General features: G+C 49.6%; 1 long non-coding RNA gene across 1 annotated transcript in view; it reads left to right on the top strand.

Annotated features, from left to right (window-relative positions):
* LOC119966061 overlaps positions 1–17737 on the top strand; it is a 219088-nt gene extending 201351 nt beyond the window's left edge. Inside the window, exon 3 of the long non-coding RNA XR_005460667.1 lies at positions 17674–17737. This is a non-coding gene — a long non-coding RNA (uncharacterized LOC119966061). The remainder of the gene's footprint in view (positions 1–17673) is intronic.
* The last annotated feature ends 597 nt before the right edge of the window (positions 17738–18334 follow it).

Here is an 18334-nt window from a genome sequence, read left to right as displayed (position 1 = left end):
AGTGGGATAGCTTGATCTTGGTTTCGGACAAAGCTCGGCACAACATCGAGGGCCGAAGGGCCTGTTCTGTGCTGTACGGTTCTATGTTCTATTACCCTCTGGACCTGGGGCATCCCAGCAATGGCAGAGAATCCTGCTGCCCGGACATCTTGTTGTGCTTGATCCATGTCAAAGTAAATATCGTCGTCTGCCCGGGCAAACAGGACATTTGTGACTTCACGGATGCACTTGTGGACTGTCGGTTGTGAAATGCCGCACAGGTCTCTGCTCGAACCCTGGAAAGAACCCGAAGCGTAGATGTCCAGGACTGTGGTGGCCTTGACGACCATCGGGAGTGGGTAGCCACCTTGTCCATGTGGTACCAAGTCCGTATAAACATGGTGCCACACTGTCCCTTTGTTGAGGCAGAGCGTTCTGCAGTACTTGCTTTCTGATATCTCCTCGAAAGACTAATGAGGCCTGCACACGTTGGGCCGTCACCGGCCTCCCACGTTGTGTCCCTCCCTGGCCCGATGGGCAGCTGGATCCTCAGGGTGTGGGGGTGGGCCCTTGCACATTGGCTGCTACCTCAAGGCTCCATTGACACTGCTGCTGCTGCCTTCTGCGGAGTCTGGTCGCCTGGACTGCCACCAGCACCACGAGGGCAGCTGCTGCGGGGTCCACAATACCATCCACAATATGATATCTGTAAGGAACTGGAGAGGGTTACAGACCGACAATCAGTTATGGCTTCCCCCCCAGGACCTTCGAGTCCCCCAAGCCTCCTCCATTCTTATGTTTCCCACCTTCATTCAGAGCGGCATCCAACGAGCCGGTTGTGCTGGGGAACTCGGCCCTACACACGCTACCCCGACCACAGCATGGGCCCCTGGCACCGGACCCCAAACCCTTGCCAGGATCATATCTTGGACCTCCCCGATCCACACGCACTCTCTGGTCACGGGGAGTGTAGCCACCGAAGTTGGCCATTCCCTAAATACAAAATGGAGGAATGCAAAGCATATAGGATAAAATGGACAATGTTTGCAGCCCCAGCAGGCTGCACCAAGCAGGTGTGGATTCTGTCTGCTAAGAAAGCAGACAGCACCGAAATGAACATTCCGCATACTAATGAGGCAATCTCCGAGATAATTAGCATGTTAATGGAACGATTCCAGAGACAATGGACACAAATGGGGAAGTAACTGCAACATTGTAAAGGATACCAGACACTCAGGCACCAGCAGGGTTCGAAAAAGTGCCTGAAAGCCCACCCAGTAGCTAAGGAACAGCCTCAGTATTGGGGGGATTCAAACATATCAATTGGGAAGAGTCCCAATCGATTCCAAGCAGGTAAGGGAGTCCGCCCAAAGGGGCGCGGATCCCTGGGACCTATAAAAGACAGGTCCCACACATGGTTCATTCTTCTCGTCCAGCCCTCCTCTCTCTTTGACCAGCACTCCTCCGTGGACCAGCACCTCGACCAGCTTTTGCCAAGAACTGAAGAAGAGAGAGAGAGGTTTTGGGACAGCAGCCGCCAGCAAGTAAGTGTCTCACAACGATCGCTACCAGAGAGAGACACTCCTGACCCCTTTTAACTTATACCAACCTGAAGTCTGCAGACCAGAGCAGAGCAAGAGGCCTTGTTCCCTGATCCAGCAGTTCCTTCGAGATAAGTATTAGTTTATTTAGCGGTAGGAATAGTTTAATCCTTTTAGCGTGTGCATGGGTAGTTATTATAATTGTATTATAATAAACTCAGTGGTTTGAACTTACTAATTGGTATATGGTTTTATTGCTTTGAACTTCACCTTGAACTTGTGGCAGTATCGTAACGATACCTGGCGACTCCAGAGCTAAGTAAAGAAACAGAGCCAAATTGAGTGTTAAGCACACTCACCCAGAACGACCAACAATATCTTGGACCTCCCTGATCCACACGCACTCTCTGGTCACGGGGATATGTCCAGTGCTGACGCCCAGCTCTAGGGTGTTTGATTGTTGTCTGCTGCCTCTGTAGTAGTAACGCCTCCAATGTTCAGGCAAAGTGTCCAGACTTCACTGTCTGATTGGGATTCTAGGCAGCAACACTCGGCTCCAACACGGCACGTCAACCAGGGGATTCCACTTGAGAGCTGTGAAGTGCTCGTGTAACTAACACTGCCTATTCCCTATCAGTGATAACCTTCAGCTGTGCAGCCAGATGCCACCACTGTCAGAGGAAGTTAAAGTGGCCGTCACCATATTACACAGACAGGGCTCTGTCCTGGGGATGTTCGGTGGGACGGTCAGGCAGCAGCTGAAGTTGCCCGTGTTATGGGTAAACACAATCTGGGGGAGTGGACCCACAGGTGCTGAGCCCCTCACCGCTCAGTCCAGGGGCGACCCTCACCATCGATAACACCCACCACTTCCCCGACAGGACATTTTCCCCCTCAGGGCTCCCACTCTCCCTGAGTGCTGGGCTGCATGCCCGATTTCAAAGATGGCTGCTCATCTTCCCCGATCCCCTCAGCAGCCATTGCGCTATCTTCACGTTTTTAAATAGGTGTGCTAAAAGGCGCCCGCGCAACCGCTCACTGCGGAGCCAATTAGATAATGGGAGGCCATGCAAAGTGGGGGGTTTGTTCTGTTAACGATATGGAGATTGGCCCAAATTGTTGTTAATTGGAACATCGCCATGTCTTGGAACCCGCCAACGGGAGTGGGCCGGTTAGATAAGAAGCCGTTCGCTGCCGGTTGTAGACCCCGATTTCAGCCTCTGCCGCAATCTAACCGGCTCGCATCGATCAGAGCCGGGCCTAAGGTGGCTGTTAGATTGCACCCTCAGCTTCCGTTCTGTGTTTCACATTTACTCAATTTATTCACAGAAATCCCCGCTTTGTGTTATTTTAATACAAACTGAAAGCATAACAATTTGTTTTTAGTTTTGTTATTTTAAGGAAGAACAATTGATATTCACCTTTTCTGAGTTCTTAAATATTTCCTTAGATCATTCTAAGGAATGATCTAATCATTCTGAACATCGATCAATTTTCCTCCCCCAGCCATTGCTTAGCATATCAGAGGAGCAAAGGGGAAGAAAAGAACAGAAAGTAAGGCTTGAACACATCTGCACCTTTCATAGCCCCAGGATATTCCAAAACACTTTACAGCCATTCGCTCACTGTTCAAGTCGCAATTTATTAAATGTGGAAAGCAATTTGTGTACAGCAATCTTCTGAAACAGTAATTTGACAATGACCAAATAATCGCTGTTTCAGAGATGTTGGTTGAGGGATGAATATTGGTCAGGACACTAAGGAAAACTAATTTCTCCTCTTCAAATAGTACAATGGAATAATTTACATCATGCTGCAGCTGTACATAACTCTGGTGCGGCCGCTCCTGGAGTACTGCGTGCAGTTCTGGTCACCACATTATAGGAAGGATGTGGAAGCTTTGGAAAGGGTTCAGAGGAGATTTACTAGGATGTTGCCTGGTATGGAGGGAAGGTCTTACGAGGAAAGGCTCAGGGACTTGAGATTGTTTTCGTTAGAGAGGAGAAGGCTGAGAGGTGACTTAATAGAGACATATAAGATAGTCAGAGGGTTACATAGGGTGGACAGTGAGAGTCTTTTTCCTCGGATGGTGATGATCAACACGAGGGGACATAGCTTTAAATTGAGGGGTGGTAGATTATTTAAAAAAAAAGAATTGGGCATTCTGAATTCTCCCTCTGTGTACCCGAATGTGGCAACTAGAGGATTTTCACAGTAACTTCATTGCAGTGTTAATGTTAAGCCTACTTGTGACACTAATAAAGATTATTATTATTATTACTTTGAAATCACCCCATTAGTTTATCACATTTGTTACAATCAGGTGAGGAAGGTTCAAATGGCTCACCTCTGTGCCCTCTCCAGGTTTTTCTGAAGCATTCTTCTTTTTCAAATGGATATACTTGCCAACTTATCATAGAATTTACAGTGCAGAAGGAGACCATTCGGCCCATCGAGTCTGCACCGGCTCCTGGAAAGAGCACCCTACCCAAGGTCAACACCTCCACCCTATCCCCATAGCCCAGTAACCCCACCCAACACTAAGGGCAATTTTGGACACTAAGGGCAATTTATCATGGCCAATCCACCTAACCTGCACGTCTTTGGACTGTGGGGGGAGACCGGAGCACCTGGAGGGGGCCCACGCACACACGGGGGGGATGTGCAGGCTCCGCACAGACAGTGACCCGGGCCGGAATTGAGCCTGGGACCCTGGAGCTGTGAAGCAATTGTGCTATCCACAATGCTACCGTGCTGCCCTTGTAAACTTAACTGCTTACACGCTATGATCATATAAGAACTAATAAGGTAAAATAGTGTACAGTCCATATCTTGGTGACCTGACTTTGAGCGTGAAGGTTGGTTAAAACTGCAGGTAGATGAATTTGTTCTCTGGAAACAGCTGAGGAGTTGAGTTCTTTCTTTAAAATCTCTGCCTGTTGCACATGGAGAGAGACAACAATATCTGGCAGGGCCCAAAACGTGCACGTTGTGCAGAGAGAAGCAGGAAGGACCTTCCTCTGCTCAGCTGCTTGTTCAGTCCTGCAGAGAAAGTGTGGCTTAAACACACACGAGGAATAGGCTTGCCATCTGACAGCACCTGCCAACTGCCAATGATCCGAACATAATTGAATATTCCAATTGTAAGTTGATTTGCTCATGTCTGAAAAGCTATCTTACACCAGGGTCCCATTGACCAAGCAATTGGCCTTTAATGGCCCCTTTCCCAACTGTTGAATACCTCCAGTGATTTACCTTGTTAATGAGACAGAAGAAGAGAGTGCTCCACATTCCCCTGGGGTTTATTATCCACGAAAGGTTTCTGTAGACACGCCATCTTTATTTCAAACAAGGTTGGATTGTGGAATGTACAGTAATGCAAATTAGTTATCCATCATGGCTGTGGGTTCAAGGCACTTTTAGTTTGTGTTTTCTTTTTGCAAAGTCTGGTTTAAAAAAAAGTTTACTATATGTTTCCAGTCAGTGGGTTAAAAAAGGAGGTAGGCAGAAAGCAGGAAATTATAGGCCAGTGAGCTTAACTTCGGTAGTAGGGAAGATGCTGGAATCTATCATCAAGGAAGAAATAGCGAGGCATCTGGATAGAAATTGTCCCATTGGGCAGACGCAGCATGGGTTCATAAAGGGCAGGTCATGCCTAACTAATTTAGTGGAATTTTTTGAGGACATTACCAGTGCAGTAGATAACGGGGAGCCGATGGATGTGGTATATCTGGATTTTCAGAAAGCCTTTGACAAGGTGCCACACAAAAGGTTGCTGCATAAGATAAAGATGCATGGCATTAAGGGTAATGTAGTAGCATGGATAGAGGATTGGTTAATTAATAGAAAGCAAAGAGTGGGGATTAATGGGTGTTTCTCTGGTTGGCAATCAGTAGCTAGTGGTGTCCCTCAGGGATCCGTGTTGGGCCCACAATTGTTCACAATTTACATAGATGATTTGGAGTTGGGGACCAAGGGCAATGTGTCCAGGTTTGCAGATGACACTAAGATGAGTGGTAAAGCGAAAAGTGCAGGGGATACTGGAAGTCTGCAGAGGGATTTGGATAGGTTAAGTGAATGGGCTAGGGTCTGGCAGATGGAATACAATGTTGACAAATGTGAGGTTATCCATTTTGGTAGGAATAACAGCAAACGGGATTATTATTTAAACAATAAAATATTAAAGCATGCCGCTGTGCAGAGAGACTTGGGTGTGCTAGTGCATGAGTCACAGAAGGTTGGTTTACAGGTGCAACAGGTGATTAAGAAGGCAAATTGAATTTTGCCCTTCATTGCTAGAGGGATGGAGTTTAAGACTAGGGAGGTTATGTTGCAATTGTATAAGGTGTTAGTGTGGCCACACCTGGAGTATTGTGTTCAGTTTTGGTCTCCTTACTTGAGAAAGGACGTACTGGCACTGGAGGGTGTGCAGAGGAAATTCACTAGGTTAATCCCAGAGCTGAAGGGGTTGGATTATGAGGAGAGGTTGAGTAGACCGGGACTGTACTCATTGCAATTTAGAAGGATGAGGGGGGATCTTATAGAAACATTTAAAATTATGAAGGGAATAGATAGGTTAGATGCGGGCAGGTTGTTTCCACTGGCGGGTGAAAGCAGAACTAGGGGACATAGCCTCAAAATAAGGGGAAGTAGATTTAGGACTGAGTTTAGGAGGAACTTCTTCACCAAAGGGTTGTGAATCTATGGAATTCCTTGCCCAGTGAAGCAGTTGAGGCTCCTTGATTACATGTTTTTAAGGTAAAGATAGATAGTTTTTTGAAGAATAAAGCGATTAAGGGTTATGGTGTTTGGGCCGGAAAGTGGAGCTGAGTCCACAAAAGATCAGCCATGATCTAATTGAATGGCGGAGCAGGCTCGAGGGGCCAGATGGCCTACTCCTGCTCCTAGTTCTTATGTTTTTATATAGGACAGATGTCAGAGGCAGTTTCTTCACTCAGAGAGTAGTAGGGGTGTGGAACGCCCTGCCTGCAACAGTAGTAGACTCGCCAACTTTAAGGGCATTTAAGTGGTCACTGGATAGACATATGGATGAAAATGGAATAGTGTAGGTCAGATAGGCTTCAAATGGTTTCACAGGTCGGCGCAACATCGAGGGCCGAAGGGCCCGTACTGCGCTGTAATGTTCTATGTTCTAAAAGCAGCAAAAAAACCATGGCATACCTGGCAAACAGTGAGGGCTTATTCAGGTCGAGTAAGGCAAAAAATATTAGACATATGTTAATAAATCGCTTTGATCTGAATGCCTGTAGCTGAATGCCCCATTTAATAGTCATGGCACTCAATTTATGAAGTCAAACACACATGGTTTTATTCAACGGATTTCCCACTGGCAGAACCTGACTCTCCCTGTTATAATCACATTTCGACTGTAATGATGCCATGGGGCCTCACTTTCCATTTATTAATGAGCCAGCCACCTCTTTCCTCTGGGAGCATTTTCCACAAGAGTCAGCTTCCAAATTAAAATGGTGATCAGGGAGTTTCCTGTGGGAATGGGCCAGCAAGTCAATTTTCACTCACCAGATAAGTAGCTGGATTCCTGTTTGGCAGCTGAGTTTAAAATCATCCCTTAATGTTAATTAATATACAAATGAAAATCATCATAGCCATAATAAAACCATGATTAGAAGTATTACACTATCTCAGTAATGGCTGGGGTCCAATTTGGAAGAGCAAAACATGCCATGTGCAAAAGTATTTGATGCATCTTTCTTATTGATTGAGATGGGGGCTGGATTCTCCGTTCCTGCGTCTAAGTGCTGACGCCAACCGAGGATCCGTGGAGTTCCACGACGGAAGAATCGGAGCCACACCCACATCGATTCCACTACCGCTGAGGGGATAGCACCAGCGTCACGTGAAACACCTGCAGAACACGCAAAAAACGGTGGGAGAATCGCTGGGTCCATGCTGGACGCGCGCAGGCCTGACAAGCTGCAACCGCGCGTACATTTATACCCCCACACACGCACCGATTGCGCCCAGAAAGATGGTGCCGGTTGTGTTGGACTGACCTCACAGCCCACCTCCTGGCCACCCCCCACTACTCCCCCAGCCCTGGCAGAAGCCCCCTGGCCAGCGGTACGACTGTCAGCGGAGTATGGCGGTGCTGGACACTGTCCGTACACCATCTCTCTCTCCACGCAGCCGCCACGACAGGTTGACGTCTGTTGAGACCACATGTGGACCGCGCCTTTGGGAACTCGACCTATTGGATATGGAGCATCACGGAAAGCCCCTATAATGAGATGCGAACGCGGGTGCAACTGCGATGAGACCGATTCGAAGGGGAGGAGCATTGCGACCTGGTGTCAAACCGGCGGCTGCCACGATTTCAGCGTTGGGAGCTATTCTCCGTCCGATCACTGTTCCCGATTTCAGTGTCAGGCAACAAAGGATCCAACCCGGGATTTTTCTGGTTGTTGGTTTTTACCTCTAAGTATGTTTTAGTGAGGACGTTGCTTTCTTTTAGATGTAAAGCTGTTGGATTGTGAAAAGATCTTCGGGTACTGCATGTTTTCTGTTCTGAAGCTGGATTCCTTTTATATGCATTGGATTTTTAACGTATGGGTGTTTAAATTCAACAGGGGTTGGGTTCTCCGTTTTTGGGACTATGTCCCCTCGCCTTCGGGGGTGAATGGGGGCCGGGATTCTCCAACGCCCCGCTGGGGGGGGGAAGCAGCGTGAATCCCGTCCCGCTGCTCTGATGCCGGCTGCCGAATTTACCGCCGCTGTTTTTTTGGCGGAGGCGGGGATCACGTCACACCGGTCAGGGGCCGTTGGCAGTAGGCCCCCGGCGATTCTCCGGGCCCCGATGGGCCGGGCGGCCGCCTGTTTTCGACCCATCCCGCCGACGTGGGTTAGACAAGGTCAATACCGGCTGGAACTAGCTTGAAGGGCGGCTTGCAGAGTCCTCAGGAGGGGCGCGAGGGTATCCGGTCCCCAGGGGACCCCAACGGTGGCCTGGCCTGCGATCAGGGCCCACCGATCTGTGGGCGGGCCTGTGCCATGGGGCACTCTTTCCCTCCGCGCCGGCCTCTGTAAATCTCTGCCATGGCCAGTGCGGAGAAGAAACCCCCTGCGCATGCGCAGGGACCATGCCAGTGGTTCAGTGCATGCGCCAGAACATGCTGGCGCCTCCGCGCATGCACCAACGCGCGCCAGCCGGCAGAGACCCTTCGTCGCCGGTTGGCGCAGCGCCAACCACTCCAGCGCTGGCCTAGCCCCCGGATGTGCGGAGGATTCTGCAACTTCCGGGCGGCCCTACACCGGAGTGGTTCACGCCACTCTTTGGTGCCGTTATGGCCCGCCCACCGGTTGGAGGAGAATCCGGGCTGGGGTGTTTGGGAATTTCTACAGGAGGCTGCATGATTCGGAGCCTCCGGACAGGGTGGAAGGAATGAGGCAATTTTAGGAGGTGTTTAAGTTTCTGAGGCTGGAGGACGACCTGGTGGAGGGGTTGGGGACCCCCATTGGGCTGGTAGAGGTCGTGGAGGGGCTTGGGATGATGCAGACGGGGAAGGCCCCGGGCCTGGGTGAGTTCCCAGTGGAATTTTACAAAGTTTTGGGGGGTCTGGAGCCTCTGGTGGTGAGGGCATTTAATGAGGTGAGGATGCGGGGGGTGCTTCCCCCGACATGATTTTAAAAAGGGACAAGGATCCGGAGCAGTGTGGGTCCTATAGGCCGATCCTGCTTTTAAATTTGGACGCCAAGTTATTGCCCAAGATCTTGGCATCAAGGATTGAGGACTGTGCCAGGGGTGATAGCGGTGGACCAGACGGGGTTTGTGAAGGGGAGGCATCTGTTGGCCAACGTTAGGAGATTACTGAATGTGATAATGATGCCCCCCCCCCCCCCCCCCCCCCCGAGGGACGGGAGACGGAGGTGGTGGTCGCCATGGATTCAGAGAAGGCCTTCGATCGGATGGAGTGGGACTATCTGTGGGAGGTGCTGGGGTGGTTTGAGTTTGCTCAGGGATTTGTGGATTGGTTCCGGCTGCTGCATCAGGCACCAGTGGCGAGTATGCGGACAAACCGGGTGAGCACGGATTATTTCAGGCTGCATCGGGGGACGAGGCAGGGATGTCCACTCTCCCCATTGTGTTTTGCCTTAGCAATAGAGCCACTGGCGATGGCGTCGAGAAACTGGCGGGGGATAGTACTTAGCTCGGTTGGTAGAGCAGTTGAAGGGGGATTTTAGGAGGTGGGATGCGAACCCGTTGTCATTGGCGGGGATGGTTCAAATGGTGAAGATGACAGTCCTCCTGAGGTTTTTGTTTGTATTTCAATGCCTCCCGATTTTTATTCCCAAGGCGTTTTTTAGGAGGGTGAACATGGTGATTTCAGGGTTTGTGTGGGCGGGTAAAACCCCACGGGGGGGGGGGGGGGGGGGGGAGTTGGCACTCCCGAACCTCATGAATTATAGGGGCTGGTTTAGCTCACTCGGCTAAATCGCTGGCTTTTAAAGTAGACCAAGCAGGCCAGCAGCACGGTTCGATTCCCGTACCAGCCTCCCCGGACAGGCGCCGGAATGTGGCGACTAGGGGCTTTTCACAGTAACTTCATTGAAGCCTACTCGTGACAATAATCGATTTTCATTTCATTTCATTTCAATTACTATTGGGCGGTAAACATAGCGATGGTCAGGAAATGGGTAGTGGGGGATGGATCAGCATGGGAGCGGATGGAAGCAGCCTCATGTAAAGACACGAGTTTGGGGTATTGTTAACGGCACCTGGGGTTGGCGGGCCTCGGTTTCAGCACCGATATGTGGCACTCACCGGTTTGTTCCGGAGGGGGGCTGAATGGGGGGCTTTGGGGCTGGCAGCAGGCGGCGATCGAGCGGTTTGGGGATTGTTCATCATGGCGGCTTTCCGTGCTTGGAAGAGTTGGAGGAGGAATTTGAGCTGCCCGTCGGGAATGGGTTCCGGTATTTGCAGATGAGGAAAACTGGCGTAAAAATGCAACAGATTCCCCGTTTTGCTGGGGGCTAGCAGGCAGCTGTTGTGGAGCTCATAGCTTTAGCTGCCAATACGACCCCCAGCACTTCCGGGTCAGAGGCCGTGAATGTGCACGGTGGCGGCGTCCAGCGGCCTCACCATGCCCCATGGCGGACTCAACCCGCGGATCTAAACTGCCAAAATAATGCCCCCCATCGCCCGCCCCAGACCACAGGGCTGCACACATAGCCCCCAGTCCCGAATGAAGCACCCCCCCCCCCCCCCCCCCGCCCGCTGATCAGCCCTCCCCCGACTGTGGCGGCCCCAGACTGAGTCCACAGCCGCCATGCGAGAATCACGGACGGTAGGACCAAGCTAGAACCATGCCGTCGGGAATTTGGCCGGTCGGCAATGGAGCATCGTGGGGCGGGCCTCAGGCAATGGCCTGAGGCGGTGGATATTCGGATGTGCAAAGAATGCTGACCCAGACAACAATGCCCAGATCCCTGAAATGAATTTTTATAATTGTCAAGGGGCTGCATGGGCCGTGATAGAGGGCTCTACATGGAAGGCATGTCTTGTCCCGGTCTTGGGCAGGGGAGGGCCTCTCTCCGCGATCTTGGTTGTGTACAGTATGGGGAATAGGGCATTATCAGTCACCAAAGTCATTTGCTCTGGGGGATTGAGTCACAACACTGAGACAAAGGAGGCAATAACTTTCAGGGGAGGCAGCTTTATCCTTTAAGCTGGGAGTCAAAAAGGTGTGAAGGGGAGCCAAATTGGATGATCTACCCAGAAAGTAAAGGTCCGTGTGGCCTCAGGAAGGGGAGGGTTAGGTTGACAAATGGCATGGGGACATCAATATTTAAAAGTTCGGAGGAAGAACAGGAATATCCACATGACCAATTCTGGGGTCAAGGTTTACGGGGAGGTGAGATAGTGACGGGGGAATGGGAATTAGGAGGCAGGAGGATGGGAGGAACCTGGTGGATGATAAATTGAGGTTGGAAGCGGGTCTCACAAACAAAAGTCAGCAGCACTAATTTGATCTCACCTAAGAATGACGGAGTTTGAAACACAATCTGGAAAAAATTGATTGTCTCTTGGCATGTGGGAGGAGTTCAGCACAGTAATCATTGGCTGTTTGCAGGGGTGTCCTATAAATTTCTTGCTCAAAACTTGGAGAGGTAGGTCCAGCTGAGTGTAGACCTTGAGGGTCTAATGCACAACGAATGAGCTTCGCTCCTTCTCTAATGTTGCACATTGAGGCAAAAGTCCATTAAGTTTTGGCACAGCTCAGAGAAGGTCATCGCCCTGAGGATCCAAAGCCAAAGTCATTTCCAGGTCTCAGAGATAGTTGAAGGAGCTCAGTGTTTAGATTTTTGGCTTCTTGTTGATATAGGGACCCCCAAAAGACATTGATAATGAGACTTGTGTATCGGCCAGTGAATGTGCCTGAGGAGAGATACAGTGCTACACATTCTGTCACACTCTTTTTAATGGAGCAAATTGTTGGCCCCGTAAAGATGCATTTCCAGTGTTTGGACTGGTCAAGCATGGCTGTCCAATATGCAACGCAGAGAGTGTCACAAATCATCATAGTTTGGTGTGCCCTGTGCAACTTTGGGCTGCAAAGGAGGGACATGTTACCAAGGAGAATTGAGGCGCTAAACATCTCATCACATGAGGAGGACATCGAAAAGGATGAATTTGAAGAGGGTGAGGATTCAGACGAGCCACATGAGGATACCACGGTATGACACACATACCCATGACAATCTCTGAGCTACAAGATTTCAAGAGGAATAAGGTGAAGACAAACTTTCATATCTGAAGTTCTCTTTAGGCTTCGATGCAGGTGCACAACAAAACTTTCATTCTCAGCGTCAACATTTCAGGAAAAGTCATCAATCTCACAATGATCACAACGGCAGCGCATCCTAATGCTACCATCCTTCAAAAGCACGGTATCCTAGGGAACATGTAGCCACTGTAGAATGTGATTAGTACTCTAGTAGCACACCACCTTAGGCCACTACACATAGTGCAGTCCTTTCAACCATGGCATCAACAAGCCAGTGGTCATGGCTGCAGCTGAAACGCCATTGCACACATGGATGAACTCAAACCAGTATGACAGCAGCTTAGCAAGGCAGCACTAACAGGAATAACATTCATTAATGTTCAGCATTTGAACATCTCAAAGGGGAGTAACATCCAAACAGAACCACCTCTCCAAATACCCGCTCTCATGGATGAATAACGTTAAAGCCCCATCTTGCCTTAATATGTCTTCGGACACCAAGGTGCAGTGTTCTGTTGTTCAACAGCAGGCACTCAAAGCTGCAAGTCATGTTTGCATTGTCCTCACAGGGAGCAGGACCATTGTTCTATTATTTACCAACACTCATGTCTCGATACTCATCGGACGTCTGCCAAATCGATGTCCTGCATTGCCTTGGTACTTAGGAGAGATGTGCCCCAGTCAGCAGTGACACAGCAGTCAATAAAAACTTCTTCCCATTACAGAATCTGCTGAACACTCAGGAGATCATGCCAAAGCATCACTTTCAAGGACAAGACATTTCAGTTCTCAATATTGTCCAGATCACAACGACTAACCTTTCTATATACCCTTAAGTCAGTTAGTACACAGTCATGCAATGAATACAAATCGAGTTGCGTAATGTGCCTTGACAGATGGACTCTCCAAAGCACAGCTAGGTAGCCATTCAGGAGAAAAGTAAGATCCTCACAGGTAAGTCGATGGCTTCATCAGGATGGTAAGAAGTCTTACAACACCAGGTTAAAGTCTAACAGGTTTGTTTTGAATCACTAGCTTTTGGAACACTGCTCCTTCCTCAGGTGAATCCTTCAACAGGATGAGCACACACTCATTCAACCTCTGGCAGAAAATATAACTGAGTGCAACCAATTTCAAATGTTCCGCATCGTGCATGGGGAAAGTGGGAACTAAGAAAGGAATAACATTCAGCCTCTTTTTAAAATAAATTTAGAGTACCCAATTCATTTTTCTAATTAAGGGGCAATTTAGCGTGGCCAATCCACCTACCCCGCACATCTTTGGGTTGTGGGGGCGAAACCCATGCAAACACGGGGAGAATGTGCAAACTCCACACGGACTGTGACCCAGAGCCTGGATCGAACCTGGGACCTCGGTGCCGTGAGGCTGCAGTGCTAACCACTGCGCCACCGTGCTGCCCCTAACATTCAGCCATAAATGTGGAGACAAAAACACGCTGCAGGGAGGAATGAAATACTAGGGTGCTCAACAATGAGCAGCTCTTCCCAAAAATGTGCTGTCGTAAAATAAACGCTATCATAAAGTGTACTTGGGAGAAAAGATTCCAATATTGACTACATCACATACTTGTTAAATCTACAAACTCCAGTATTCAATGAGACAGCATCAGGATGATCATTAACATTGGTGAACAATTCTCCTGAGGAAAAATACTTGACATTCTGAATTATCCCTGTGTACCCGAACAGGTGCCGGAGTGTGGTGACTAGGGGCTTTTCACAGTAACTTCATTGCACTGTTAATTTAAACCTACTTGTGACACTAATAAATATTACTATTATTAATAAATCTGCTTAAGATGCAAGGGTTACATGTATTGTCCACATATGAAATGCCCGAGTTAATGTTGCAGATGTGGAAGTAAAGGCAAATCACTGTGATGAGATACAGTGGGAGTCAGTGGAACTGAGAATCCAGATGGGAACTAATTGGGGGAAAGGGTACATTTTGGACCCTTGAATAAACCTTGCATCAGATTTATTAGCAATTGAATACCTGAGACTTGGATTGGGAAAAATGCGAAATATATTTCCAATAGTGAAGAGTACATGGGCGGAATTCTCCGACCCCCCCGGCGTCAATCCCGCCCCCGCCGTGTCCCGGATTCTCCGCCCCCCGAGCTTTGGCGGGGGCGGAAATCGCAACGCGCCGGTCGGCGGGCCCCCCGTGCCGGTCAGCAGGCCCCCTGCGGCGATTCTCCGGCCTGCGATGGGCCGAAGTCCCGCTGCTGACAGGCCTCTCCCGCCGGCGTGGTTTAAACCACCTACCTGACCGGCGGGATTGGCGGCGCAGGCGGGCTCCGGGATCCTGGGCGGGGGGGGCACGGGCCGATCTGACCCCGGGGGGTGCCCCCACGGTGGTCTGGCCCGCAATCGGGGCCCACTGATCGGCAGACGGGCCTGTGCCGTGGGGGCTCTCTTTTTCCTCCGCCACGGCCTCCACCATGGCAGAAGCGGAAGAGACCCCCTCTCCTGCGCATGCGCCGGTATGACGTCTGACACTCCGGCGCATGCGCAGACTTACGCCGGCCAGCGAAGTCCTTTCGGCCCCGGCTGGCGTGGCGCCAAAGGCTGTTCACGCGCCGGAGTGGTTCACGCCACTCTGACACGCCGGGACCCCCCCGCCCTGCCGGGTAGGGGAGAATTCCGGCCCAGATGTAGCGAAAGTACACCTGTGCCACCAGTGTGCATTCAAAACTTTTTTTTAACCCACTGCGAAGTCTAGGTGCAGCCCTGAAATCCACAGCAGAGGCAGAGACAGCCTGCTGACAGCTACACCCTGTTTGAGATGTCTTTGGCAGGTGACCAAGGTGGCCTGAGCCCTTGAGGGCCCAGCCTGCTGAGGATCTCCAGCTCTGGGACAGGTGCACCCTTCTCAGTCTGATCTTCTGGAGTTGATGGGGCCACTGCTGAGGGGATTTGGAGTGGCAAGGCACCCTTAGCATGTCCTGGGTGGGTGTTCCAGAGTGTCTAACTCATCCTCCATTTGGGTGCCCAAGGGCTCAACCCTGACTCCTTAAGGAGAAGGGGCACCTGGAGGGAGTTTGAGGTGCCCTGCCCTGCTTACACCTAGCCATTGCTGGAACACCCCCATGGCGAGAGAGATGGGGTGCAGATCCAAATGTAAATCCAGCAGAAACTGCTGGACCTGGATCTCCATGGCAGCTGTCACTCTTGCTTTGGAGACTTCAGTGCGCTCCCCTTCCGCAGCCATGAGATCAGATAGAACGTGAATGGACTTCATTCCAGTCTGGTGATGGCCTTTGCTTGTGCCTGATGTTTCCCTGCCTGTCTGTGCACCTCCAGCATTTCTCTCAGGGCCAATTGCAGAGGCTAATCATTGGACTTGGTCTCCAGCAGCCTTCCGAATGTCAGAAATCTCAGCTATCACTGCTCTACCTGCTGTGGACATGTGTCCCTGAGATGATCACCAGATTGTGAACCTGAGCTGGATCTAGAACTAGGTCCCATTGAGGTGCATGTATCTGCACTGGTGGAGGGTGAAGGTAAACACAGTGACGGAACTTCAACAGATGGGTTTTCAAGCATCTCAACTGAGTTGTGAGGTGCTTGTTAGCTTTCTCGCCTTTTCTTGCTGGTAGCTGGAATAGCGAGAAGGCATAATTAGTGACTGACTAGGCAGGCTCCAATGGTATAGGTTACTCACAGTCAATGGACGTGATTCAGCAGCCTTGAGTTAAAGTCAAGTGGTAGTGGGAGCCTGGAGGGAGTCAAAGTTTCACTTACCCTGGCGAAGCACATCAGACTGTTAATCAATTTCCTGCATTGTAGGGCATCCCTTTTTGTTGATTATAGGTGCTAACCTCCCTGCTGACCTCCTCCCAGGCCAGAGTGATCAGGTGGGAGGACCTCCGGCTCAAATCCTGAAGAAAAAGAACTCTCGCCTCCCTGGACAGCCTGGAGGAGAATTCCCAGTGAGGCCTCACTGAACTGTGGTACGGTATGTTTGTTTTTTTTGGGATCCATTGAGATCAGAATGAATAACACACCTGGGCTGCAGTGAGTGAATGTCTGTGCATGTACCATCTAAATATGGCGGCAGGACCTTTGATCCCATGAGGTAAGGCAGGGTGAATGAATCCTTGCTTGCCTGTCATGAGAATTTTTTTAAACATTCATCTTTATGGGATGCAGTCTTTGTTAGCTCGGCCAGCATTTGTTATCCATCCCTAATTGCCCTTGAGAAGGTGGTGATGAGCTGCATTATTGATGACCACTTCCATTACTTTACTGATGATTGAGAGTAGTCTGATCAGGCAGTCAGATTTGTCCTGCTTTCTATGTACATGACATACCTGGCAATTTTTCACATTACCGGGTAGCTGTACTGGGACAGCTTGGCCAGGGGTACGGCATGTTCTGGAGCACAAGTCTTCAGCACTATTGCCGGAATATTGTCAGGGCTGATTGCCTTTGTTGTATTCAGTGCCTTCAAGGAGGGCATTGATGTCATTATGGGCGGAGCTTGACTTCAGTGGCAGGGCTCAATGTCATTGGGGGCGGGCTGCCATATCACCAGGGGGTGGGTTGCAAAGGAGAGTGTGGGGCCCCCAAAAGTATCATCTGCCTCTGGCCACTGCCTCCCAAGCTCCTTAATGATGCATAATTCATGAGCTGAGAAGCAGAAAATTGCATGGATTAATTGGACCTGCCGTCCGTTGACGAAACAAAAAAAAGGGCAGCACGCAAGCACAGTTGCTTCACAGCACCAGGGTCTCAGGTTCGATTCCCTGCTGGGTCACTGTGCGGAGTCTGCACGTTCTCCCTGTGTTTGTGTGGGTTTCCTCCGGGTGCTCCGGTTTCCTCCCACTGTCCAAAGACGTGCAGGTTAGGTGGAGTGGCCGAATGGCCTCCTTCTGCACTGTTTGTTCTATGTAACTATTCGAAAATCCAGTGGGAATCAATCCGACTTTTCCACCTACCACCGCACTTAGTCTACAGAATGGAAAATCCACCCTCTCTCCCCTAAGTTGCCTGAGGCCTCTGCACCCAGTGCTCACATGGCATACCCACTCTATTTTTCTTCAAGGCAGGCTATACCATTATGTGAAGCCTCACAAAAATATTGCCGCAACGTAAATGATTGAAAGGTGAATACCAGGGCAGATGAGTTCAAGAGTAACAGCACCTCTAAAAATAGTCAGTCAGCCTCCTGTTACCGTTCAGGAGCATGGCAGAGTCTGACTCCAATTCCTTGTTTGCAGAGTGACGTAGGAATTCTCTGCCTGCACATTAATTCTCCCAATTAGGAATCCTGGTGTCATGTCAGCCAGTTGGACTATGTGACCTTAGTTTAGCATCCATGCACAGCCTTCAGGTATAAGCATGTGTGCATCCTTCTGTTAACAGGACACCATACAGCACAAGGGGAACATGGAGAGTGACACAAGGCCACCATGCAGCGTGACACAAGGTAATGATATATCACCCATCTTTAATCTTAAATGAAAATGTCAACACCATTTTACTAAATAATTGTAACATTAGTAGTCATGTGTAATGTTCTGCAATTTGATGTCATCTGGGTGGTTTTATATCCCCAATTATACTGTACTGAGTTCAGTTAGGCAGTTCGGGCAACATGTTAGGTATTTAGATGAAGACTCCCACTGATACATTTCATACACCGTCCAGAGGTCTATGACAGGCTGGCTTTGGAAGAGTCATTGAAACTCGTCACATGGCCATGCTCTTGATGATATTGAGAGATGAAGAAATATTTAATACGAGGGAATCAAAAATATAACTATATAGTTTGGAAATATTCATTTTCATGTCTGCATTTCCTTAGTCAATGATGCATTATTTAACCTATGGGCGCTCATCTATTTGTTCCTCCATATCACTTCCTCCATCACATAGATATTCTTGATGCACTCATGGGGAAATGTTGCTTGCCAAGGAACATAAGCAACAATTATAGACTCAGAGTCAGAGGGCTTGACACCCAAGCGGATGCAAAACCATCTGATTCAGTATTTGTTTCAAATTTAGGAACTGCACTGTCAGG

Source organism: Scyliorhinus canicula, chromosome 5 (assembly GCF_902713615.1).
Source record: "Scyliorhinus canicula chromosome 5, sScyCan1.1, whole genome shotgun sequence".
Classification (NCBI taxonomy): domain Eukaryota; kingdom Metazoa; phylum Chordata; class Chondrichthyes; order Carcharhiniformes; family Scyliorhinidae; genus Scyliorhinus; species Scyliorhinus canicula.
Note: the sequence above shows the minus strand (reverse complement) of the source record. Positions and strands in the feature narration are given on the sequence as shown.